Source organism: Marmota marmota, unplaced genomic scaffold (assembly GCF_001458135.2).
Source record: "Marmota marmota marmota unplaced genomic scaffold, marMar, whole genome shotgun sequence".
In the NCBI taxonomy this organism is placed as follows: Eukaryota; Metazoa; Chordata; class Mammalia; order Rodentia; family Sciuridae; genus Marmota; species Marmota marmota.
Window position 1 is genome coordinate 8084043 of NW_026000169.1, and position 27643 is coordinate 8111685.

Sequence of the window (27643 nt, forward strand, 5' to 3'; positions counted from 1 at the left end):
AAGAAAGAAAGAAAGAAAGAAAGAAAGAAAGAAAGAAAGAAAGAAAGAAAGAAAGAAAGAAAGAAAGAAAGAAAAAGAATGGTCCATTTCCTTTACCTAAAACCTCATAGAAGCTTTTGGAAAAATTCTCCTCACTGAAGACAACAACAAAAACAGGATCCAAAAAATAATATCAGTAAGTAAATTAATAAGATAAGCACTCATAGATGAGAAGCAAAAACTGATAGGAACTCTTGAGTTCCTCTTTGGTTCCTCCTCATTGCCTTCAGTACCGGTTGTGGCACTAAACTGCTAATCAAATGAGACTTGGCAGTGACTTTCCAGGGTAAAACCAACCAAAAACAACTCAGATTATGGGAAACTTCCCATAAGTAAATAAATTTCATTTCACTCCAGCCTTAAAGCAATATGACACTTACTTTCCCAATCAAGTTTTGTATATTTAAGCGAAACTGAATGTTTATAAAACTTGACAGCAATTCATTAACCTAAATAAATTTAAAGAGTTTTGCGTTTATTATAATGTTAACTTTTTAAAGTTCTAATGAGAAAACAAGGCCCATCTCTTTAATGTGGCTAAGTTTTTCATTATTATATATGCATGTATATAGTTACACTATTTTTAGAGCCAAAAGGATTTTCCTCTCATATGCTTGAAACTCCTTCGTGTCTCCATCATATTTTTTTTTAATGAACACAGTATGATCCTGTTTATCTCTTAAGGAGACCTTACCTTTTATCCCACAGGCAGCCTGTCCAAACTGAGCTCATGGTCTTTCCAATCAAGTTGGCTTCAAGAGCTCTTCTTTGCTCTCAGTTATTATAACCAAGTCAGAAGCTTCCAATTATCCTGGATTACACTTTACCCCTCATCCTCAGATCCAAAGATTGCTGAATCCCATCCACTGCAAAAGAGAACTGTCTTTGAAGTTTAAGTCTCTTGCTCTTCGTTTCCACAACTGCAGCTGTAGTCCAGGCAAACTTTGAGAAGCAGTGCCACCCATTGTGAGCCCAGTGTTGAGCTAACCCTGCTAAGCTTTGGTTTCCTCCAATATCAAGTTCTGGAAGGTGAACTTACCCCAGACTGTGGCTGTGCAATTAAAATGAGATAATGTATATAAATTTAGCATATTTGTGGAATGTAGGAAGTTGAAGGTGAAGGATGAAAGAAAAGGGAAGGTTGTACTGCCCAGAGAGGATAGGGAATAAAAAGACTGAAATGTTTGAAGCATCATAGCCTGTTCAAGAGTAAGAATTGCTTCCCAGCAGCTCAGAGGCTGAGACATGAGGATTACAAGTTCAAAGCCAGCCTCAGCAAAAGTGAGGCACTAAGTAACTCAGTGTGACCCTGTCTCTAAATAAAAATATAAAATAGGGCTGGGGATATGGCTCAGTGGTCACATGCCAAGAGCACCTTGAAGAAAAGGACCCCCAGTAAGTAAAAAACTAATCAGGCATCGCCAGCTCCTAATAGAGAATCATGGGACATGATTACCAAGCTACTTTTGCCACACTTTATTTTCAGAGTTGTTTATTTACAGTATTAAAATTAAAATTTGGATATAACCCCAAAAGTAGGGGAGCCGGATCAAATGTTGGTTCCATTCCCAGTTTTCCAAGGAACCTCTATATTGCTTTCCATATCAGCTGCCCCAATTTGCAGTCCCACCAGTAATGTATGAGTGTGCCTTTTCTCCCACATCTTCGCCAACACTTATTGTTGTTTGTATTCTTAACAGCTGCCATTCTGACTGGAGTGAGATGAAATCTTAGTGTAGTTTTGATTTGTATTTCTCTAATTGCAAGAGATGATGGACATTTTTCATATATTTGATTAATGGGACACAGCCACATCAATGTTTATAGCAGCACAATTCATAATAGCTAAATTGTGGGACCAAACTGGATGCCCTTCAGTAGATGAATGGATAAAGAAAATGTGGTATATATACAAAATGGAATATTACTCACATTAAAAGAAAATAAAATCATGGCATTTGCAGGTAAATAGATGGAGCTGGAGAATATAATGATAAGTAAGCCAATCCCCCCAAAAAACAAATGCTGAATGTTTTCTCTGATATAAAGATGCTGCTTCATAATGGGGATGTGGAGTGGGAGTATGGGAGGAATAGATGAACTTTAGATAGGGCAAAGGGGAGGGGGGGTAGAGAGGGAGCATGGGGGTAGGAAAAATGGTGTAATGAGATGGACATCATTACCCTAAGTACATGTATGAAGACACGAATGGTATGACTCTACTTTGTGTACAACCGGAAACATGAAAAAATGTGCTCTATATGTGTACTATGAATTGAATCGCATTCTGCTGTCATATATAATAAATTAAAATAAATAAAATTTAAAAAATTAAAATTTGATGATAACTATACTCTCAACTTAAAATAAAAAGTAATATAGTAACTTTAGACTGGTAATATATTTTTCAGTCTTTCAAGCAGGCTTCCCTCATTTGCAGTGATTATTTTTTTTTCTGATTCATTTCAAAAATTCATTCCTCCTTCTCTTCCTCCTCCCTCCTCCTCCTCCTCCTCCTCCTCCTTATTATTATTATTATTATTATTATTATTATTATTATTATTATTTTGCAGTACTGGAAATTGAACCCAGGAGTACTTTACCACTGAGCTATATCCCCAGCCCTTATATTTTATTTCACTAAATTGCCCAGGCTGACCTTGAGATTGCAATCCTCTTGTCTCAGCCTCCCCAGTAGCTTACAGGCAGATGTCCCAGACCCTGCTCATTCCTTTTACCTTAAATTGATTGGAGTTTATTATGTCTGCATCTGCCCAAAGAGAAGGAACAATCTTGGAACCAGTGCTGTAGGGCATGAAATCAGAGTCCAGTAGATACTAGAATACAGAGGATATTAGAATTAGAAAGATCCCTGAGAGAGTCATCATGTGTCAGAGTTTCTCTCTCTTCATCAGGTCCATTTTCCAGCAATCGATAGAGGATTTTCTATTCATTTTAACTGAAATCTGTATATGATTGTTTTTGTTTTGTTTTGTTTTTGGTACTTAGGATTGAACCCAGGGGAGCTTTACCATGAAGCTGTATCCCTAGGCCTTTTTATTTATTTTTTATTTTTATTTTTTTGTGGAGGAGGGTACTGGGGATTGAACTCAGGGGCAGTTGACTATTGAGCCACATCCCCAGCCCTATTTTGTATTTTATTTAGAGACAGGGTCTCACTGAGTGTTTAGTATCTCGCTTTCACTGAGTCTGGCTTTGAACTCACCATTTTCCTGCCTCAGGCTCCAAACCCACTGGGATTACAAGCATGCACCACCATGCCCAGCCCTTTTTATTTTTTGATACTGGGTCTTGATAATTTTTTGAGGCTGCCCCTGAATTTGTGATCCTCCTGTGTCAGCCTCCTGAGTCCCTGGGATTATGGTATGCCACCATGACCAGCTATATCTGTTTTTAAGTAACAGTGAAATGATCCTTTTCTTGTTTAACTTAAATGAATTGTTGTTACTCTCTCCTTTTACTGTTTTAAATAACTATGTTTCTAGCCATGGTGGATAAGTCTCTTTGTAAAATATAACTGCAATGAGCCATGACTGCTCAGTAAGAATGGATTGGTCTATCCAAAGTGTCACAGAAAGTCCATTAGGTAGAAAACTATAAGGTCAATTAAATTTGTCTGCCATGTTTAATAGTCCCCGAGTTTGGTAGAATTTTCTTTGTAGTTTTTTATTATTTTCTGTTTTCCATTTCTACCAGGATCTTTTTGAATTTAATACCATTTCTAAAATTTCTTCTGAGCCTTTGGTAGATAGTTTGTGTATCATATTTTCTAAATGTTTAATTATTTTCATGTAGTATCTTACAACGACTAGTAAAAATCAACATATGTAATAAAAAATAAAGTCAGCTTAGTTGTAACCCTTAATTATACAGAAGATGAGATTTAAGAGCAGGTTTCAAACAACAAAGCTTCAGGAGAAGTGAGGAATTTAGACTGGTTATGTCTAAGATGGGGTGAAAGCAGTGACAGGCCCCTAAGTGTTTTTGGAATTTCAGACTTTGGCTTTTGGTGGTGAAAGACTAGCACATTATTCCCAGCAACTCCCTCAACTCAGGTGCCAGGAGCAGGAAGATGGGAACACAGAGTGGCCACACCTCCTGGGTAGTGACTAAGCACGAGTCCCGGAGAGAGGCTGGCACTGTTAACATCATACAGAAAAAAAGCAACTTCCAATTCTAAAATTCTTGACTCAAGACAAAATTAGAGTACTTAAGTGTATTTTATTATGAAATATGAGTAAAAGAGATAATATCATAGGGAAATTCAACTGAAGAACAAGAGAAATAGACATATGCTTACCATTTAGCTTAAAAATTAGAAAATTCACTATACTTATAGTACCACACTCCCATTACTGTGCACCTTTTTTGAAGTCAATATTCTAGAATTTGTATTTTCATGGTTAATACAACATATGTAGGTTCTAAAAAATATACTGCTTATCCATAATGGGGGAAGGGGCAGGGGACGAATGGAGGCACTTTGATTGGGCAAAGAGGAAGGAAGGAAGGGAAGGAAGCATGGAGGCAGGAGAGATGGTGGAATGAGATGGACATCATTACCCTAGATACATGTATGACTGCACATATGGTGTGACACTACATCGTGTACAACCAGAGAAATGAAAAGTTGTGCTCCATTTGTGTACAATGAATTGAAATGCATTCTGCTGTCATATATACCTAATTAGAACAAATTATTAATAAATAAGCCAACTCCTTAGTTTTATCTGTTTTTTAATTTTATATGCTAGTGATAAGTTACACTTTTAAGTATACCCTAGTGGCGTTTTCTCCCAGATATTATTTTTTGAGTATCATCCATGTCAATGCCATTGTCTAGTCATTTTTCAAAACTGTAGGATGTACAATTATATATATTTAAGGGTATCTAGTTTTTTATCTATTATTCCCATCTTTGTCTATTTCAAATCATGTCTCTATTGACATTTTTGTATGTTTCTCCAGATGTGCCTGCAGCGAAAGTTCTCTGGTATGTTCCTTGGAACAGAACTGCTGTTTTGGTGCCACCTTACATCAATTTTACCAAGTGATGCCTAACAATTTTCCAGACAGGCTGTAGCAATTTACACCCTTACTGGTACTTAATGAGTTTCTTTTGTACCCTATGCTTTCCAATATTTGTAATTATTAATCTTTCATCTTTTCATAGCTTAATAAAATTAAGCATTTTTCCCTGTGTTTAATGTCTATTCATTTTTCTTCTTTTGTAAAATGCCTTTTGTATTTTCCCATTTTTGTAATCTATTATCTGCTCTTATTGTTTTGTTTGAATTCTTTATATATTCTGAATATGTGGTTTTTTTAGTCATATATTTTGAGAATATCTTTTCCTCTCTTAGTTTATTTTTTTTTCTGATTCTTTTTATGGCCTCTTTCCATGAGCAGAAGTTCTTCATTATTTTAATGTATTAGAATATATTAACACTTTCCTTTATGGCTTGGGCTTTGTCTTACTTATTTAAGGTCTTCCCACTCTGATATGTTCTATGCTGTCAAAGTTTTTTTAAGTCTGTTTCATACAAGTAAGTTTTAATCTATGTAGAAGTGTGTATGGAGTATTGATAAAAATCAGAGTTCAAATTTTATCTACTTTTATGTATAGAAAATTATTCTAGTACTTTTTGTGAATAGTTCATTGCCTCCTGAGTGACCAGAATTTCTTTCAGTTTTATATCAGATACTCATATATTCATAAGTCAGCCTGTTCTCTACCTGGTTCCTTGGTTTATTTTCTACACTGATACTACATTGTCTTAAATTTCCTTCAAAATATCTTATTTTTAATAAGATACTTTCTTTTTCTTATACATCTTGTTCTCCATGAATTGTTGGGCTACTCTAGATTCTTTCTTCTTGCATATGAATTTTAGAAACAGCGTGTCAAATTCCAAGAAAAACCTTGTGATTTTGACTTGAATTTTATTTAATATATTAATCAATTTAAAGAGAATGACATATTTATTGATTCTTTTATCCATGGTATATATGTGTGTGTGTGTGTGTGTGTGTGTGTGTTTTGTGGAGGAAGGTATACTGGGTATTGAACAGGGGTGCTTTATCACTGAGCAACATCTCCAGTCTTTTTTATATTTTATTTTGAGACAGGCTCTTGCTAAGTTGCTGGAGTCTCACTAAATTGCTAGGTCTGGCTTCAAATTTTTGATCCTCCTATCCCAGCTTCCCAAATCATTGGGATTACAGGCATGCTCCACAACACTTGGCCATGGCATATATTTTGAGTATTAAGAGCATTTAAAGTCTTCCATTATAATGTTATTTTTTACTTTCTATGTGTATGTATTCCTATTATAAATGGTACACTTGTTTAAATTAAATTTCCTAACCATTATTTAAAGACATAAAGAAATTTAATTGACTCTAATTGAACTCAGAAATTTACCATCTTCTAAGCCTCTACCAAAGGAAACAACTATTCCTCCACCTCTTCTGCTCTTCTCTCTTTTTTGCCTGACTAGTCAATACCTCCTCTACTGGTCCCTTATCTGAAATAATTGTTTTCTGAAAGGAAGGCAGTTCTCACTTAATCAAAATTTAATTAATTTATATCCCAACCCACCCTTGGGAATCAAATCCAAATTCACACTCTAAAAAACAGCACTCACACAGAAACTTGCAGACATCCTTTACTATGGATTAGAAAATATTTCAGAAATATGTATAGAAATGAACTAAGCAATATCACTTTTAGATAAATTTGAATTTGCCAGTGCCCATCTACAAAACCCAGATTCCAGTCATTTGCTGGGTGGATTAAAACAGATTTCATTCAAAGTTGATGCATAAATTAAAATGAGATTTGAAAAATGAATGGAAAATACAAACTAAGGTGGTAGGAATAATTGGAATATGCAAGTGTATATAAATACATAAATTTGCCTTTTAAGAGACAAATTTTTAGAACATATTTGTAAAATCTCATCTACATGTCTTTAAAGGAACATAGCTGAAACACAAGGACACAGAAAAACTGGGCAAAGGATACTTTATTGGTGAGGCCCTTTAGAGTCTGGAAGCAATTTCTACCACATTTGGTGTCCTGCTCTGACCCTTTTACCAGGTGGCCTGAAAAGATGCCAGCTTTTAGTGGCACTCAGAGCAAGAGAAGGCTCCTAACTATCCAGTCTGTCATACCAATGGCTTCACAACTAGGTCTTTATAACCCAGCAGGTACAATGATGTTGACTAACCAGGATGCTGAATGGACTAGCAGCCCTCATAGAAGAGTCCATATCCAGTGGAGTTATCAAGTAAAGCCAACATCTTGATGGCAAATAGCTGTATCTCTGACAGAGCTTCTAGTTTGCTACTGGGCTCAAGTGCTAACTGAATGCTTAAATGCAGTATATTAGCAAAGAGTGTAACATGGGTTTGGTCCATAGTCCCCCCCAAAACAGCCCAAACGTCATAAACCCAAATGTTGAAATTCTGAAACATCAAAAATCCCTAAAGTTCTAAATTTTATAATTCCTAAATTCCTAAGTTGAAGATGCTGAAAATTAAAATCTCAAAAATATAATTCTGGAAAAAATAATTTTAAAAATTATTTAAAAGGGATTTATTTACATTTTTAAAAAGGGATTTATTTGAGAAACATGAAAAGCACAACAGAATGCTTCATAAGTCACTCCACATGATAAAATAGACAATAGTAATATACATATTTTTGTAAGCAAAAACACTCAAGTATATTAATGACAGTAATATAGGTATAATACCGATGTACTGACAAACCACAAAAAGTGAAATGTATAAGTGCAAATAACTATGGTTAGTAATTGTATGCACTCAGCTTTATAACTGTGGTCATATGAAATACTGTAACAGACAACCTAAGTCTTCTGATGAGACTGATCCAAAACTGTCATGGATTAGCCTGTACATGCAATTCCCAAAGAGCAAAGGTCTCAAGAAATTTTATCTTTTACAAATGCAGAATTACAAAAAGGACATCTCTTCATTTATTGAGAAGTTTCAATGATTTTATATGCATGTGCAATGGTTACATACAAAGTCAATGTGATGATGCCCTTTCCCAGAGGCAGAAACACACACACAAAAATGCATAAAATGAATTAGAACTCTCTAAAAGCCATTATACAATTTAAACCTCCAGTATTAAAATGATGTGGAGATGAAATATGTAGCATAGAAATTATAAAAAAATAATGCTAACAATTTAAGACAGTGGGGGCAAAGACTTTAAAAAGAAAAAAAATTAAATAACAGAAAAAGGAAAACTACAAAGAAAATTTGACACTCAAAAGAATGTGTATTAGACTTGGATTATGGGCAACTGCTTGGAGGTAGTCCATAATAGCTGACTGACTTTCATGATCATCAACTATATTTTGAGGGCTTGCATCATGCTAAATAGCTGCTTTTGCTCTTTTAGAGCATGAGTGCATAGAGAATATATACGCATTTATTTTCCACATGGTGCTGCTCTTTGAAATACATCATTCTCTATATACCAAAGTGAGCGTTCCCTATTAAATTTTCCCATCTTCTGTGTCAAGTTCTATGTTGTTTTGAGTGCAGAGAAATCCATTCTGCATGCACTCACATAGAGATATAGATTTGGCAAAAACACTACTGCCATCAAATAGCAACACTGTGTGGTATGAGTATCATCCTCTCCTACCTGACACATGATGATTTTCTAAACAATCAGTAATTTCGATGTTTTCTTCGAGCAAATGTGGCTTTAATTCATTAAGAGCTTCTGGAACTTTATCAGCTGGTAGGAATGCCAATGCAGACAAAGAATGCATTTTAAACTGATGTTTTTATCATCAATATATTCTAGAGACAATCCCTTCCCTAAAATGTGGCTTCTATGCCACTTATAGAGCTTTTCTCCAACCCCAACCCCAGGAATTGCTGGTATGGCAACTTAGGCTTTCAGATTTTAACCTTTCAGACTGTGATTTTTGATACCTTAACTTCAGTGTTTTTGATCTGAGGGGATTTTAACTTTAGGGTTTTTGATCATGGGGGTTTCAATATTCAGGATTATGGCATTTGGGATTGTATCTTTTGGGACCATGACTGGCACCAACAAGATCTTCATGGATTAGATACTAGCAGATCATGTATTTATCACTAATTGAGATATGCTCACCATCATTCTACCATTAATAAGCATTTTTTCAAGCTGTTTTAACTAACAGCCACTTTAAGAAATATTAATACCACCCCCCAACACACACACACTTGAAAAAAAAATGTTTTGCAAATAAACATAACTTTACTGGGTATAGTGTACTGTGAAACTTTCTATTTTATTTTATTCTATTTAATTTCCAAATTTTGGTTTAAATCCACTGTTTTAAAACCCACCAAAGAGCCGGGTGCAGTGGCACATGCCTCTAATCAAGCAACTTAGCAGGCTAAGGCAAGAGGATCACAAGTTCAAAGCCAGCCTTAGCAATGTTGAGGCATTAAGCAACTCAGTAAGACCCTGTTTCTAAATAAAATACTAAATAGGGTTGGGGATGTAACTCAGTTATCAAGTGCCCCTGAATTCAATCCCTGGTACCAAAATAATAATAATAATAATAATAATAATAATAATAATAATAATAATAATAAAAATAAAAAGATAAAACCCACCAAAGAATGGTAACATCTGAGCTATCCTGCTTATATCTCACTGTCAGAGTCACGTTCAGTATGTGGCTGGGCCCCCAAGGGGGTCCCCTATGACCAGTTGACAAAGAAGAAAATATTGAGATGGGAGTAGTAATTCTGCATGCTATGTCAATAAGCAAGCTTATTAACGAATTTCTCAAGTGGGTAAGAATTCCATAACAGCCCTATTTTCTGTTTTAAAGGTGAAAGATTGCCCCTTGATAAATCCTATTATCATTTGCTATCATCTTAAAGTCACTGCTTTTTTGGAACTACAAACAGGAATATCTCTCTTTCAAGTAAATTACCTAGTTCTAGGAATGTCATCTTAGGTTGTTTTATAATTAGTATTACATATCTGCAATCCTCTTAGTATCAAAATTATTTACTACTGAAGCGGGTCTATAGAAATCAACTCATTTCATTGATAGGAAAATAAAGGTTCGTAGAGGAAGAGTGACTTATTAAAGTCACATAGTATTGAGTAATAGCGTGAAGTATACATTTCAGGTCTGCTGATTTCTCAGCTAGTGTTCTTACATACTACTTGTGGGTTTTGCTTTTTCTTTATTTTATATATATTTTTTAGTTGTAGATGGATACAATACCATTATTTTATTTATTTATCTTTATGTGGGCTGAGGATAGAACCCAGGGTCTCATATGTGATAGGGAAGCACTCTACCACTGAACTACTACCAAAGAAGCTTCTCATTTTCAATCAATGTTTAGCAATTCATGTAAAAAAGCACTTAGCTTCATCAAAATTTCCACAAAGGGTGAGTAAATTAGTTACAAGCAGGTTCTAATGAGATCTATTGTTCAAGTACTTTTCAGGTCCAGAAAGAGGAAAATATTTCTGGTATTGGTATATTCTTCCACATGACCCAGATAATTTAATAGCTAAAATAAAAAACACAGACACTTCTCTGAAAAAAAAGAAACTTGATATATATATATATATATATATATCTCCACACACACACACACACACACACATACACACACACAAAGTAATAAGGGAAAATGAGCAAAATACTAGGTTGACTTTTGGTTGTGGGGGGGGGTAACTAGAAATTTAATCCAGGGGTGCTCACCACTGAACTACATCTCCAGTCCTTTTTAGTTTTTATTTTGAGGCAGGTTTTCACTAAGTTGCCAAGGCCAGCCCAAGCTTGCTATCCTGCCTCAGCCTCCCAAGGAGTTAGGATAAGAGGCATGCACCACCATGCCCAGCCTATGCTGACTTTTACTGTTATTGCTTGTTTTTTTGCAAAGTGTCCTTTGGAAACCAAATGTGGCATCCTTACCCAAACTTACATGCATAATGAAATTTAAAATACTGTAAAAGAATGAGTGCTCAAACAATACCAATATTGGACCATCCCATTAATCTCATGAATGGATAGTCTCAATAAAAGTAATGATAAGGTAAAACTGAAAAATCATGCCAGAGTGAAAGTCATATATTGTGGACTTCAGATACTTCTTCATCTTTTACTGGATAGAGCCCTGCTCATCTATGAGTTTACTAGCAGGTTTACTCTCTCAATTACCTTTCTGTCAGAAATAGTAAAATGGGAAGAAATATGGCTGTTTGTGAAGGTGTGATCCAAAATGGCAGTCACCAGCTTCATTTTTATGGCTTTATCCTTTATTTGCTCTTTCTGCTATTTCTTTTATTTTTCTGATTCTTTACAAATTTGTGGTCTATTGTACAATACTAGAGTTTCACACCATTATTGGATTTACTTTAAATATTAAATTTATCTCTGGCAAACTAAGAAACCCAGACATTGTTCTATATAAAACAAATTCAATAATACTTGGTATTGCTGTTATGGTCATTAAAAAATGCAGTTTTGCTAACATGTCTAAAGCCAAAAGAATCAAGATTTGGACAACATGACCTTTAACAGAATCATCAATTTGATAGTTACCATGTTAGAAGAATTCAATTAATATCACTGTCATGGTTTAGATATTAGATGTCCCCCAAAAGCTCATGTGCGAGACAATGCAAGAAAGTTTAGAGGTAAAATTATTGTTTTATGAGAGCCTTAACCTAATCAGTGTGTTAATCCCCTGGTATCAATTAACTGAGCGGTATAGGTAAATAGGGTGTGATAGAGGAAGTTGGCCATTGGGGGTGTGCCTCTGGGGTATATATTTTATTTTTGTTGAGCAGAAAGTGCTCTCGCTCTCTCTCTTTTTCTCTCTCTCTCCCTACTGGTGGCATATTTCCAGCTGTTTTCCTCTGCCATACACTTCTGCTATGATGTTCTTCTCCTCATCTCAGGCCCTGAGGAATGGAGTCAGCCATCTATAGACTGAGACCTCTGAAAGCTCTTCCTTAAAAATTTTGTTTGATCAGGTCTTTCAGTCACAGCAGTGAAAAAGCTGACTAAAACAATAATTATCAGCTTTGAGGGCATTAGCTCAATTACTCCTCACCATCATCTTGTGAGGAGGTACCATTAGTATTCCATCTTCAGTTCTGTGGAAAAGGAAGCTGAGGCATATACAAATGTAGTTTTTCACTCAACACACAGTTGCTACTAAGAGAGGAAATAAGACTGTGAATGCAGGTGTATCTGCAACTACAGAATGATATATGCAGTTTTACACAAATGAAAATTAGTATGTCTTGGTTTTTTCAAGATGCTATAACAAAAATACCATAAATAGGATGACTTATAAACAACAAATATTTATTTCTCTTAGTGCTGAAAACTAAAAGACTAAGAGGAACTACCAAATATTTGTTCATATTTGACTTTGGTCCTACTTGAATTTTTTTTCTTTTCTTTTTTCAGTACTTGTATTGAAGCTGAGCCCAGCTCATGCTAGACTACTATTCTACTACTGAGTTACATCCACAGCCCTTTTATTATTTTTTTTTCTTTTGGTGATCTTGATAAGTTGCCCAGGCTGCCCTTGAACTTATTGTCCTCCTGCCTCACCTTTCCAAGTAGCTGGGATTACAGGTGTGCACCACTGTGCCTAGCTCTTAAAGTCCATAATCAATGTGAAGTCAAATTCAGCATCTAGTGAGGGCCCATTTCTCATAGATGGTGCCTGCTAAGCTGTGTCTTCACAGATAGAAGCAGTCAACAAGCTTCTTAGGTTTCTTTTGTAAGAGTATTAATTCCATTCATGAGGACTCTACCATCAGGGTCCCACCACTTTACAAAGGTCCCACCTCTTAATATCCTCTCCTTGGGACTCTCAGCTGACTCTTAAGAATAGAGAGGGACAAGGTCAATTTTGACCAACTTAGTCTTAAACACCTGGCAGTAGGGTAAAGCCTTAAATCACAGTCCTACATGGACATTTAAATGGAAAAATGATGGTTTTAAAAAATGTAACTTAAGATGGACACTTGTGTCAGCCCTACCAAAAGTAAACAAAGTTGGAATCTATAAAGGAAGGATTCTTGTTTAAGAGTGCCTGATAATACTGATCACAAGAGTTGCAAATTTGTCCTGAATTAATTTGAGTCTGACTTCATAGACCTACAAATCTTCCTAACCTCTTACATTGATGAATTTGATCTGTTTTTCACTGATAAGATTATGAGTTACTATCCTTATGGTTTTCAGAGACTGGCTGAAATACCAATTGTTTTTGTGCTAATTGTTTACAAAAAATGAATGGTTTTCTGTCTTTATTATTGTCTTAGTATGATCCGTGCCCTACATATGCCTTGTCCAGTCACCTGCCATCTGCCACTGTGGACTCTGGACTGCTCTCACGCTGAATGCACTTAACTGTCCATGCCCCACCTGATAGAAAATCAATGTGAAGTCAGTTCACATTGATTTTGGGTTACATCCCCCCCCAACTCACCCCCTTTCAGCAGTAAGTAGCACAGAGATGTCATCGCCCACTTTCCATAGAAATGGAATATAGAAATTAACGCTAGGGAATTGTAACAGGGGTTCATTTGATATTTTGCCTATATACCTTGTGGATTTGAAACTTATGTATTTTTTTCTTTTTCCCAATCTTCTTTTTCCTAAACTTCTCCTCCCTGATTTTCTTTTCCCTCATCTCCTCCCTAATCTTATTTTCTCTGAATCACCACTTTAAAAGTCCCCTGTTCCTGTGGATGGGCAGAATCTCAGTTTTTGGAACAGGAGTCCCCTGTGTTTCTCCTTTGCTAGCAAAGCAATAAACCTTCTTTACCTTTTTCTCAAAAAAAAAAAAAAAAAAAAAACTCCTGTCCTTGGTGGTTAGCATTTTAATATATAAAATTGGGTGGACACAAACATTCAGGCCATAGCACAGAATATATAAAAGAATTATAAAACAATTTCAGTATAATAAAAATGCTTCCAAAAACAAAAGCTATTTTTATACCTATGTTCATCTGTGGTCAATGTTTGATGGTTCCCCTTAGTTGTGAAGGATAAGTCTTTTCAAAGGAGAAATGCTGCCTATTAATTGGGAAAATGAATGTAAGATTTAAAGTAGGAATCACAAACTGAAGTAGTAGCCAACTAGATAACATTAGTGAGTGATGCAGAAAGGTTAAGGATAGACTGATCCAGTGGTTCACATGAACCCATGACCAGCAACATCAACGTTACATGGGTATTTCTTTGGCTCCACCCAGACCTACTGATCAGAACTCAGAGAGTGGGGCTCAGCAATCCCCCTTTAATTGGCCCTCCATGAGATTCTGATGGATGCCAAAGTTAAATATTATCACTGGTCCCAAACCAACAGATTTGGCTATATGCTTTTTTATGAGTTGGAGAAAAAAAATGCAGACCCTTTGCAAAGCTTTCTGAATTTTCAAGACATGCCAGAAATATAGAATTTTATGTCAATTTTGAAGATATTTATTTCATTGTCTTCTAGCAAAAAGGAGTTGCTAATAAGAAGTCTGATATTAATCTTATTCTCATTCCTTGTTGTTACCACATGCTTTTTCTCCTTTGGAATACTTTCAGAATTTTTTCCATAATCCATCCCTTGTTCATTCCCTCAGATTTATGGATGAGATCTGACTGAGAACTTTGGTTAAATGGATGATGAATGGCAAAAATAAGGATATCCTTATGTATTTGTAGGAAGACTGGCTAATGATCTTTATAATGGTCCATATAAGGAGATCCTTATACCAAGAGTAGAAGGCTTAAATCATTTTATGCCTAGGTTCTTTGAAAGTGTTTTCTTGCCTCCTTTCCTTATGTCTCTTGGGGGAATCTGAGGGGCCTTACGTTTTCCTTAGCATCTCTTATACATCCCAACTCTAGAAGATGTAATCCCTTTGTTGAGAGAGAAAATTTTGAAGTATTGGCCTAAGCCAAAACAATCAGTGGCAGCTACGCTGAATACACAGTCCATTGAAGAGGGTGAGGCATGCAATTCCCTTAGGTAATATGCAAGCAGTTAAATTAATTTCCATGGTCTAGTTCTCTTTGCATTTATTGATTCTGAGACCTGAGCTCCTTCAGGGCTCCCATGTGACTATTAGTGATTGCTCCAAATGTTTGAACCATTTTCTTTTCTCTTTCTCTCTCTCTCTCTCTCACACACACACACTCTCTTTTCTAATTTCTCTGTCCGGAAGATCTCATCTGCTTTACCTTTTATCAATGTGGTGCCATTTCTTTTCTGCCTTTAGAAATTCCTCAACATTTATGGTCTACTGATGGGATCTTTTCATATATATTATACTCACTTGCAAAATATGGATTCAGGTATATTAGTCATGATTCTCCAGAGAAACAGAACCAATGGAACATTTCTAGATAACTAAACAAGTAATTATGAGAAACTGGCTTCACAATTATGGAGACTGAGAAGTCCTACAACCTGCCATTTGCAAGCTGGAGGCCATGAAAGCTGATGTAGTTTCACTCCAGAGTCAAAGGACTGAAAACAAGAGAAGGCATTGGTATAATTCCCAATCTGCATCTGAAGACCCAAGAACATTAGGTCCAATGGTATAAATCCTAATCTAAAGGCTCGAGAAACAGGAGCATCCTTGTTGGAGGGTAGGGGAAGGTGGATGCCCCAGCTTAAACAGAGAGTAAATCTGTAATTCCTCTGCCACTTCATTTTAATCAGGTCCTCAATAGATGGGATAATGCCCACCCACATTAATGAGGATGATCTTCTTTGGCCAGTTCACCTATTCACATGCTAATCTTTTACAGAAACCTGCTCACCCATACATCCAGAAATATGTTTTACAAGTTATCTGTGCATCCCTTAGTCCAATCCAGTTGATACATAAAATTTACCAGCACACCAAGCTAACTCTACCTTGCTGCTATTAGAACAAAATAGATCATTTGAACTCGTATTCAAAATGGGTTCCCATTTTATTATCATCTCAAAAGTTCTTGTAATGCCCTGTAAATCTTGAGTCTGGCTCCTTCATGTTTAAATGACTGTCTCCTTTCACCTTCTGCTCTCACTCCCTCTGTCACACTGGCCGTCTAGCAGTTTCTCAAACATAGTGTGGGCCCTTTCAGTTGCCCTTCCCTATCTCAGGACTACGTTTTCACCAGATTCTCTTACAGATTAGTTCCTTACCCTCCAAGTCTCTGTGGCATGTCATCTCCTCAAAGGGCCTGCTGAGACCACCTTATCAAAGGTAGTTTCTCTCTATCCACTACGTCTTGTTTTATTCTTCCTTACAGCTCCTTACTTCCCAATAGCATGCTATGTATTTATCTGTCTAGCCTGTCTACCACTTTGTGTCTGGCACATGGAACAGTACCTGGCACTAGGTGGAAGGTAATAAATGCTTTGGGGACTGAACAAATTAAACAGTAATGTCCACTACAAAACCTGACATCTGGATATTAAATATCTGTAAGTCCAATTTTATTATCTATTTCAGGCTAAGCAACAGAAAAAGTAAAAGATAATATTACTGAAGATACTGTTTGTTTCTTTATTCAAATAAAAAGTAGAGTAGGAGTCACTACAATAAATTTGATAACTTTAAAATCTAAAAACATTGCTAAATGATGATGAAACAGATTCTGTAACTATTTCTGAAAACCCTTGTTGAGAGTATACAGCTTCATCATTAAACACCAGGAGGTGAAGAGACCATTATGCTCCTGCCTTCTGTATAGTTTATTTTCTGTTCCATTTATTATTTATAGGGTGCTTATCACCATAGTATCCATGCCTCATTACCAAAAGGCAAGCAAGAAAGGCAAGGGTTGAAAAATTATGCCCGCTGAACTACTTACTTCAAGGCATTCTACCCCAGAGAAAGAACCTCAAAATAGAATAACTGATGTTCTCAGTGACCACAAACTTATCACTGTACCTGTCTCAGCCTCAACTTCTTCTTTGTGAAATGACAAGTTTAAAAGCAGATGACATTTAAGATCTCCTTCAGCCCTAACCATTTGGATACACAACCATTCAATAACCCTAAATCTAGATAGTCTTAAATGCATTTCTCAATTTTGCTATATTTGTTTTCTATTATAGTAATTACTAATTATGAAAAGACATTTGTAAATCAGTGGTAAACATAAACACAGTATGAATATAAAGCACACGTAAAGAAACAATGTCATTTCCATCCCAGGATCTCAAACACAGCTCCCTGGTTTGTAAGACAAACATGTGGAAAGGCCTAAAATGTAACAGCTAACGTCATGGAAACTAGAGCCTTTCAAATCTAACTGGCTAGATTAAAATCTATTTTTCAACCTCTAGATAAATAACTTTAGACATGCTATTTAACTTCTCTGTACCTCTGTTTCCTTATCTCTGAGAATACTTCATAATTTTACTATGAGAAATAAATTATTTCAATGAAGTCTTGAGAAATTAGTATCTAGAAAACACTAAATCTTTTTCTACTATTATTTTCTAATTCAAAGGGCTGACATGAGAATTAAGTGAGAAAGCCCAGTTTGAAATAACACAATATCTAGCAGAAAAAAATCCACTAGTCTCACCATATTTACTGAAGGGTTCTTCTATATAGACAGGAAGCTATATACCAGGGACCCAATAGTGAGTTAAGCTCTCTGTGGTCCTGGAGCCTGCACCCTACTGGAGAGAGACAGAAAATGTACAAATAGAAAAAAAATCATGTTTCTAGTAGAGAAAATTGCTAAATAGAGATAATTTTGGAAGCCAGAGTGTCAGATGTCCTATTTTATTTAAGATAGTCAATGAAGTCTTAACAAGAATCATTTTCCCCCAAAGTTAAATAATAAAGTAATGTCAACACCAGTCTCATCATCTCTAATTAAAATGCATTGTTATAAAGAAAGGTTTACAATTAGCATATCGCTACGATTATTCTCATAAAAATCATAGTGATGAAAAGTATCTACTTTGGATATTTCACTGATGCACTAAGAAAACATACTATCATTTTAGTCACTTCTATTCAGAAAAGAGCACACAAATACTAATCCTCACAATTATGCTGCATGCCATGTTTTCCCCAAAAGGAAACTCAATATCTCATTTTAGGTTCACAATTGCATATAAAACATTGAAACCTGGTACAAAACTCACAGTTAATAATACTACTAGTTGTTATTTTCTGCAGCTCCTCAAGCTCAGCATATCTAACTAAAATCTTTATTCCCACTCTCCCATATATTGGATCTCTTTCTTACCTTTCTTGGCATCATCTGAGAACCCGAAACCTTGAAGACATCAGTGAATCCACCTGTTTCCTTATCCTCTTACCTTTCTACTTCACCACCATCATCTCTCTATTCTTGGTGGAAATACATTAGCTCAGGTGCTCATGGTTTTTTTCCAAAGCTATCGCAATGACTTCTTTCTTAATGTAGAGGAATCTCCAACCTGACCCCCTTATAATTCAATACAGCTAGGGAAGTGAGCCGGTCATGCTGATTGCCTAATTAACCATAAATACCCCTCTGATCTTAGGATAAGATCCAAACTCTCTCCACTTCAGCCTCACCAACTCAATCACATTCTCTTACTATTTACTACCTTTATGCCAAATTTACACATAGTTCTCAGAACACACTAGTTTTTCTTAGGCTACTGCGCAACCCAGTACCTCTGAAAAAGAATGTTCCTTCCTCTTAGGCTGGGAGCTTGTATTCTTTCATGACCTGGGCCAGGCATCAATCCTTTTGTGTTCATGACTCCAACATCCTTGACTTGGTAGCTGAACCTCCCAGGTTCTGGAACCATATTGCCCTGGCTTATTTCCATCCTGGCCTTTGTCCATTTGTGCCATGATTAAACATTTATTAAATGCTGAATTTCAAAGATAAATGACACAATCTACACCTTCAGTTTGCTTACCATTCTATGGTTCACTGAGGGAGAAAACTACACAAATTTTTACCATAAGTGTTCCATTAATAGCAAGCTTTTAATGCTGATGCAAAGACCTCATGTTTTCTTGCCCACTCCCAACTTCCTCATTTCAGAAATTTACTTTTCCCTCTTTCAGGACAGCAAAATGCTTTACAAAGTTATCTACTCTGGACAGAGTGGGTCAAGCTCCCTATAAAGAAGGTTAATGGATTTTTTTGTGTGTGGTGTGTGTGGGGGGGTATTACCAGGTATTGAATTCAGGGGCACTGAACCACATCCCCATCCCTATTTTGTATTTTATTTAGAGACAGGGTCTCACTGAGTTGCTTAGGGCTTCATTGTTGCTGAGGCTGGCTTTGAACTTGTGAGCCTCCTGCCTCAGCTTTCCAAACTCCTGGGAATACATACGTGTGCCACTGTGCCAGGGGGTTAGTGGATTTTTGACTTCTCTGTTTTGACTGCTATGTGTCTAGCTTATGGCTTTTGCCTCATTTTTAGTTTTCACAGGCTCTAGTGTATTACTATTTCTTACCCAGGCCCAAACAAATGACTAGGCCTTCTTTTATTCCTTCCTTTATTATCTTCCTTCTTTCTTTCCTTCCAATTGCTAATGAACATTAATTGTACACCATGTACTGTATATTCTTAGTGTGGAGTGATTCTAGTTTTAATAGAGCCTTAAGAATTTGCCACAGGAGCATGGCATGGTGGCGCATACCTGTGATTCCAGCAGCTCAGAGAGGCTGAGGCAGGAGGATCACAGATTCAAAGCCAACCTCGGCAATTTAGGGAGGCCCTAAGCAACTCAGCAAGAACCTGTCTCTAAATAAAATATTTAAAAAGGGCTGGGGATATGGCTCAATGGTTAAGCACCCCTGGGTTTAATCCCCAGTAGCAAAAAAAGAAAAACAAATTTTGCAAAATCTCAGGAAGTAATACCAAGTGATAGCACCAAATTAAATCTTCACATCAAAGGAAATAAGAGTATAAAGAGAGAACGAATGTAGAGAATGGGAGAAAATCTTTGCTAATTACTCTTCTGATAGAGAATCACTATCTAAAATACATGAAGAACTCAAAAACTTATCACCAAAAAAAACCCAATTAATAAATGGACAAATTAATTAAAAAGATACTTCACAAAATAAGAAATCCAAATGGCCAGCAAATATATGAAAAAATGTTCAACATCATTTGTAATTAGGAAAATGCAAGTCAAAACTACAGGGAGATTTCATCTCATACCAGTCAGAATGGCAGTCATCAAGAATACAAAAAAATAGCAGTGGCACATGCCTGTAATCCCAGCGATTTGGAAGGCTAAAACAGGAGGATTGCAAATTCAAGACCAGTCTTAGAAATTTAGACAGACCCTAAAGAAATTAGTGAGATCCTTTCTCAAAAGACTAGGCATGGAACAACCATATGACCCAGCTATACCAGTCCTTGGTATTTATCCTGAAGATTTAAAGTGTGATGACACATGTATGCCCATGTTTATAGCAGCACAATCCCAAATAGCCAAACTATGAAACCAGCCTAAGGTATCCATCAATAAATCAATAAATGAATGAATAAAGAAAAAGTGGTATATATGCACAGTAGAGTTTTACTTAGCCATAAAGAAAAATGAAATTGTCATTTTCAGGAAAATGGATGGAACTTGAGACCATTATGTTAAATGAAATAAGCCAAAGTCAAAAGGTCAAGGGTCATATTTCTCTCATGTGGAAGTTAGAGGGTTAAAAGGAAAAGAAGATGGATGATGATCACATGAAAATCAAAGGGAGATCAGTAGAACAGAGGAAAGGGACCAGGGGATGTGAGGAAGGGAGGGAGAAGGGAAGATCTGGGGAGTGATATTGGACAAATTATATTGTTATATTTTATGCATGTACTGATATATAACAACAAATCTTACCATTATGTACAACTGTATTGCACCAATAAAAAAGAAAAAAAATAATTTACCATGGAATTAATATGAAATAACTATATTAATTATAATACAGGTTATCTTTTTAAAAAGAAAAAAAATAATTTTTGCTGAAGAGGTTTTTAGGAATTTAAAGTTATGGGCAGTTTTTTGATAGAATGTAGCTTATGGTCTTTTTTTCTAATAGAGCTGCTGACCTGAGGTGCATTCTGGTTGCAGAAAAAATTTCTGATCTATTTCTCCAAACACTTTACTTCACTTTGAGTAGTATTGAATAGAAAGCAATCTCACTGCTTGTACACACAAAATGCAAAAGTAGCTCCATTAGAACCTTTAATCTTGTCAGGCACAGTGGCATGCGCCTATAATCCCAGCAGCTCAGGAGGCTGAGACAGGATGATTGTGAGTTCAAAGCCAGTCCCAGCAATTTAGCGAGATCCTGAGCAACTCAGTGAGACCCTGTCTCTAAATAAAATACAAAAAAATGGCTGGGGTTGTTTAAAATCAACAATAATAAAATAAAACAATAATATTTAATTTTCACTTACAATGTTTTTATTTATTTATTGAAGGATAATTGAAAAATACAAATTCTCTTTCTGATGTACATGATGTTTTGATATATGTGTATATACATTGTGAATTGATTGCCATAATCAAGTGGATTATAATACCTACCATGACAAATAGTCATCATTATTATGTATATATGTATGTGTGTTGAGAACACTTAAGATCTACATTTTAAAATCAGTTTTCAAGTCTATAACCCTTTATTATTGTTAATTACAGTCACCGTGCTGTATGCTAGCTCTCTAGAACTCAGTCATCCTTTCAAACTGAAACTGCTTTGACCAAGATTTTTTTTACCTCCCTTCCTGTCAATCTCTGGTAACCACCATTCTGCTTCTAGGAATTTGAATTTTTTTAGATCCCACGTATAAATGAGATCATGCATATTTGTCTTTCTCTCCCTGACTACTCATAGCATAATATCCTCTAAATTGTCACAAATAACAGGCTTTCCTTCTTTGGGGGGCATGAATAGTTTTGAATCATATATACAACACATTTTCTTTGTCTATTTATCTGCTACAGGACATGTAACTTGATTCTATTTCTTGGCTCCTGTGAATAGTGCTGCAGTGAACATATTTAAACTGCAGAGAGTTGATTTAATGACATTAATTACTGCCAGGTATACTGACACATGCCTATATCCAACAATTTGGGAGGCTGAGGCAGGAAGATCACAGGTTTGAGGCCAGCCTTGGCAATTTAGTGAGACCTTAAGCAACTTAGTGAGACCCTGTCTCTAAATAAAAAGTAAAAATAGCTGGGTATGTGACTCAGTGGGTTAAGCACCCTGAGGTCAATCACCAGTACCAAATTAATTAATTAATTAATCAATTACTGATGTACCTTGTCAGTACAGGCAATGGCAACCTTCCAAGAAGAGGCATCACCTTAAGTTTAATGACTAATTTGTGTGACCATATTTTAGTAGTAATTAAATGTATTGTGAAAGTGAGTATACCTTATTATGCATGTGAAAATCATGTAGATTGTTAATTTCTTGAGATATGGAATAGAAAGGGGTTAGCAGAATAAATTCTGACCCTGGAACTTGGTGGCTTTGGAATCTTTTTGTGTGTATGGTACTGGGGATTGAGTCCAGAAGAACTCTACCACTGAGCTATGTCCCTAGCCCTTTTATTTATTATTTATTTTTAGTGGAGGGGTACTAGGATTGAACTCAGGGGCACTTGACCACTGAGCCACATCCCCAGCCCTATTTTTTTTTGCATTTTATTTAGAAACAGAATCTCACTGAATTTCTTAGCGCCTCACTTTTGCTGGGGCTGGCTTTGAACTCGCCATCCTCCTGCCTCAGCCTCCTAAGTAACTGAGATTACAGGCATAAGCCACAGCGCCCAGAGCCCCTATTAAATTGCCAAAACTGACCTTGAATTTGTGATTCTTCTGCCGCAGCCTCCCCAACTTTTGGGATTACAGGTGTGCACAAATGGCATCCAGCTGGCTTTGGAATCTTGAACAAGTAATTAAGCACTCTGTATTTCAATCTATTCTCAAATATAATGCGATAAAATTACTAGATCTGTTATAGGGATTAAATCTGCAGATATACACAGAGCAGCAGAGTACCTAGGATATAGAACGCGCTCAATAAATGCAAAGTAAACATCATTATAGACTATTTTTCTTCCCAAAGACAGGACTTTAACCATTTAGATTTTGCACTGAGAATAAGAATGCAATATATTTGATATTAATAGACTAGATTGTGGTAGAATAATGTGCCCCCCCCCACAAAAATTTTTCAGGTCCTAATTCTGAAAACATACTTACATAGCAAAAGGATCATTGCAAATGTGATTAAATTAAGGATTTTGAAATGGGAGAAATATCCTGGATTATTCGGGTGGGCCAATGTAATCACAAGAGCCCTAGTAAGAGGGAGACAGGAGCAAAGAGGAGATGTGATGATAGAAGCAGAGGTAGGTGCAATGCTATGGCTAGAAGGGGGTCATGCAACCTGCTTCTAGAAGCCAGAGAAGGCAAGGAGACACTTGGATTTTAGCTCAGTGCAGATGATTTGGGCTTCTTACCTCCATGACTCTAAGATAACAAGTTTGTGCTGTTTTATACCTCTAACCTTGTGGTGACTTGTTTGGGTCCCAATAGGAAACTAATACACACAGAAGGACCTGAATTATTTTTTTTTCTGCATGAGGCAAATCATATTTTTAAGTTCAAGTAAAATAACATAATACCATATACAAAATGCATAAAATTAATTTTAGTCTTCTTCACATGAGCAACTTAGAAATTTTTCTGCTCTAGCTAGACAGCTAGATAAACATATTATCTAGACCTAGATAAACATATTATATTTTCTTTCTTGCTTATCTTCTAACTCAGCATCATTGCAACTGGTGAGAACTAGGTATTCTTGCTAAGGATTCCAAATTTTATTTTCTCTTATTTTGGTGGCAGCAGGGGTGAGGGGGGTTGGGGTGCCAGGGACTTAACCTGGGCCTAGCACTTTCTAAGCATGTGCTCTACCACTGAGCTGTGTACCTCTAGCCCCTCAAATTTTAAGTTGAACCTTTTGAGATGGGCTAGTCCAGTGATTCAAGAGGCTGAGGCAGGAGGATCACAAGTTCAAGGTCAGCCTCAGCAACTTAGCTAGACCCTGTCTCAAAAAATAAAAAGGGCAGGGATGTGGGTCAGTTGTAGAGTACTCCCAACTTCAATCCCCAGTACAGATTAATAAATAAATGAATAAATAAAACAAAACAATTTAGAGTACAAGGAAGGTTCAGATACCTATATCTATCTGTGTGTGTATGTATCTTCATCTCGTTGAATAACAAATAAAAATAATTCACTCCACTAAAATTACTCAGTTGAATTTTTCCTAAACACTATTTTAAAAAATAAGATAAAATTTCTTTCAATTTCTAGTTTTTCAATTTTGACTTTGCCCCTCTCTGCTGATTTAATGTTTATTGTATGTATAATACTTTCAAAGGAGATAATATCTGGGAATGACTATCTGTGCTATAAAATAAATCAATGCAGGATTTCTTGAAATAAAAATTTTCTCCAGTGACTTTCTTAATGTTTCAATTTTTAAAATGTGTATAAATGATAGATGTACATAACTTCTCTTGAACACAGTAGTAAAAACTGAAGAGCACCAGCGAATGTATAGTATCTGCACTGGGCATGTTTCCATGTATCAACTATAGTGTATGCATTTAAAAAACCTGGCATTAAAAGGCAGAGCAATTCCTTAGGTTTATTTTGGAAGGATAAAACTATTGTCTGTGTTGAGGTAAAAAATGTTTACTCAGATTCACTTCTATCTCATCCACATTGCTTTGTGCATATGGAAGAGATAGAAAGTAAAGTTTCCAGACCTTAGCAAAAAGAAGGGATAGAGGGTTGGGGCTGTGGCACATGTGAAGCACTGAGTTTGATCCTCAGCACCACATAAAATAAATGAATAATTTTTTTAGAAAGGGTAAGAAAAAGAAAAGAAGGGATAGAAAGGGGTCGGGGTGGGGGGGGCTGTGTGAGAGAAAGAGACAGAGGGGGCATTAGTCAGTGGAATGTTTTACCTTTATTTATTTGCCTAAAAGAAAAAAGGAGAGCCTGGTGGTTCACATCTATAATCCCAGCAGCTCTGGAGGTTGAGATAGGAGGATCGCAAGTTCAAAGCAAGCCTCAGCAATTTAGCGAGGCCCTAAGCAACTTAGTGAGATCCTGCTTCAAAATAAAATATAAAAAGCCTAGAGATGTGGCTCAGTGGTTAAGCACCCCTGGGTTCAATTTCTGGTACCAAAAACAAAACCAAAAAAACCCCAGAAACTCTTATTTAAAAGATGCAGTCTAATGCCCCAATATGTTGCAGATATAATAACAAAAATTTTAAGATTAACTTAAAACATCCCCCTGATTTATATATATATAATTTATATATATATATTATTTATATATATATATATATATATATATATATTTGACACCATAGCTTCAGAAGTCAAATGCAACTGAAATATTCGGTTTTAAGAATATGTATGTATGTATTTATAAAACTCTAATCTTCTCTCTGATTCTTTAACATCCCCAGTGCACACAGCATACTCCCTTGCCCCACCGTAAGTAATATAGACAGCTGCATGACTGCTGCAGGTTTCCAACAGCAGAGACTTGTCAATGCTGGATAAAGATTGCATGGCACACGCCAGCTCAAACATGGACATTTCCTCTTTCTGTTTTCCTGCTCCCAAAGGCCAGCCAATCCCTGGCGAAAACCCTCAGCTCTGGCACATTTGATTTAGAAGCTCAATACAAATGATTATGCTTTCATTCCAGCGCCTCTGCAGGTGACAGAAAGTAAGCTGCCTTCTCTCCAGGAGAGCCCATGTCTCTATGTTCGCAAGTGCTTTTTTTCTAAAAAGAAAAGTATTTACAATGCAGGGCACTGTTTAGAAAAATGGATAGGCAGCTATTCTTAAAAGCAGTGCTTCTGAAGTTTAAAACCATGGGCAGAAAGTACAGAGGAATGTGGACTCTGGCTGTGGCTTCCTTAGTGGATTTCATATATAGTAAATCTAATAAACTTAGATTTTGTTTTCACTTTCAAATTATTCCCCATTATGACTGGTGTCTCTAAATCTTTAAATTTTCTGATAGAAAAATTAAATGCCAACTTCAGGAGAAATTCTACAGGGAATAGATAATTGTTTTCTTTTTATACATTTTAGAGACATTAATTTTTGCAATAAATATTTGTGGAATGTGAAAAAGAGATTAATGTGTATATTAGCTTTTTATTGGTATGTGACAAATTACCACAAATTTAGCAGCTTAAAAGAACATTCATTGCTGGGCTGGTGCACACATGTATTCCCAGCTACCAGAGAAGCTGAAGCAGGAGGATTGTAAATTTGTGATTCACCTGCAATTAGCAAGACCTTTAGCAAGAAAGGGCTGGGTATGTAGTTCAGAGGCAGAATGCTCCAGGATTCAATTCCCCAGTATTATCCCCCACACCACCAAAAAAAATGAAAAAAATGGATAAGCTCACTGGATTCTCTGCTAAGGGTCTAAGGAAGCTAAAATAATTGTCAATTGGTCTGAGTACTCAGCTGAAAACTCTTGTGAAAAATTCTCTTTCAAGTTTATTTGGGTTGTGGGTGGCATCTAGTTCCATGCAGTTGTCTAAGTAAGGTCCTTGTTTTCTTTCTTGCTAGCAACAAGAGGACATTCTCAGATCCTTTTTCCCAAGCCCTCCCTGTTAATCTTCAAGTGATCAATGACCTGTCAAGTTCTTGTTATGCTTCAAACCCCTCTGCTACCAGCTGGAGAAAAACCTCTGCTCTTGAAGGGCTTGTGTGATTAGGTAAGGTCCATTTGCATAATCTTCCAGTTTTAAGCTCAACTGATTAATAACCTTAATTACATCTACAAAATCCCAGTTGCCATGCAACATAATAATCATGGGAACAACAATGGGGGTGGAAATCATGAGGGCCATTTTACCATACCAGGTGTCTAGTTTAACACACCCTTCCTGGTTATCACCACCTTTTATTATCTTTGAACTATTTACAACTCTTTATATTCCAGAAAGCTAATAATAATGCAGATGATTTTTATCCATAGACATTTCAAGTGAAAGCTGGGTGTGGTTGTATATGCCTATAATCCTTGGACTGGAGGCTGAGGCAAGAGGATCCAGATCAGAAATTCAAGGTCAGTCTGGCAAGCCTGTCTCAAAATAAAATATAAAAAGGGGTGGGGATCAACTAGCTCAGTGAGAACACTTGCCTAGTATGTGTAAAGCCATGGGTCCAATTCCCAGACTGGATTGAAAAAAAAAAAATAGCTAAACATGTCTGGGAGAAAATAAGTCATTGCTGCCCTATGGATAGACCACATTTACATATATTTGTAAACTTATTTCAGCATTCCCTACTGTTTATTCACATATGTTTTTTTAAATTTTTCTTTGAATTAATTTTAATATCTTACTGGTTCCCTCATTAAATATTTATATGTATATTCAAACATTTTATATTTAAATGAGTTATGAATTTATTTTTTAGATGAATTGACCCTTTAACAATACTTACT

The 27643-nt window shown here is 36.1% G+C and overlaps 1 long non-coding RNA gene across 1 annotated transcript; it reads left to right on the forward strand.

The window, feature by feature from the left end:
• LOC125611785 lies at positions 1-27272 on the forward strand. Its single transcript, XR_007342030.1, has 3 exons — positions 1-175; positions 26761-26909; positions 27173-27272. It is a non-coding gene; the product is annotated as an uncharacterized LOC125611785 (long non-coding RNA).
• The last annotated feature ends 371 nt before the right edge of the window (positions 27273-27643 follow it).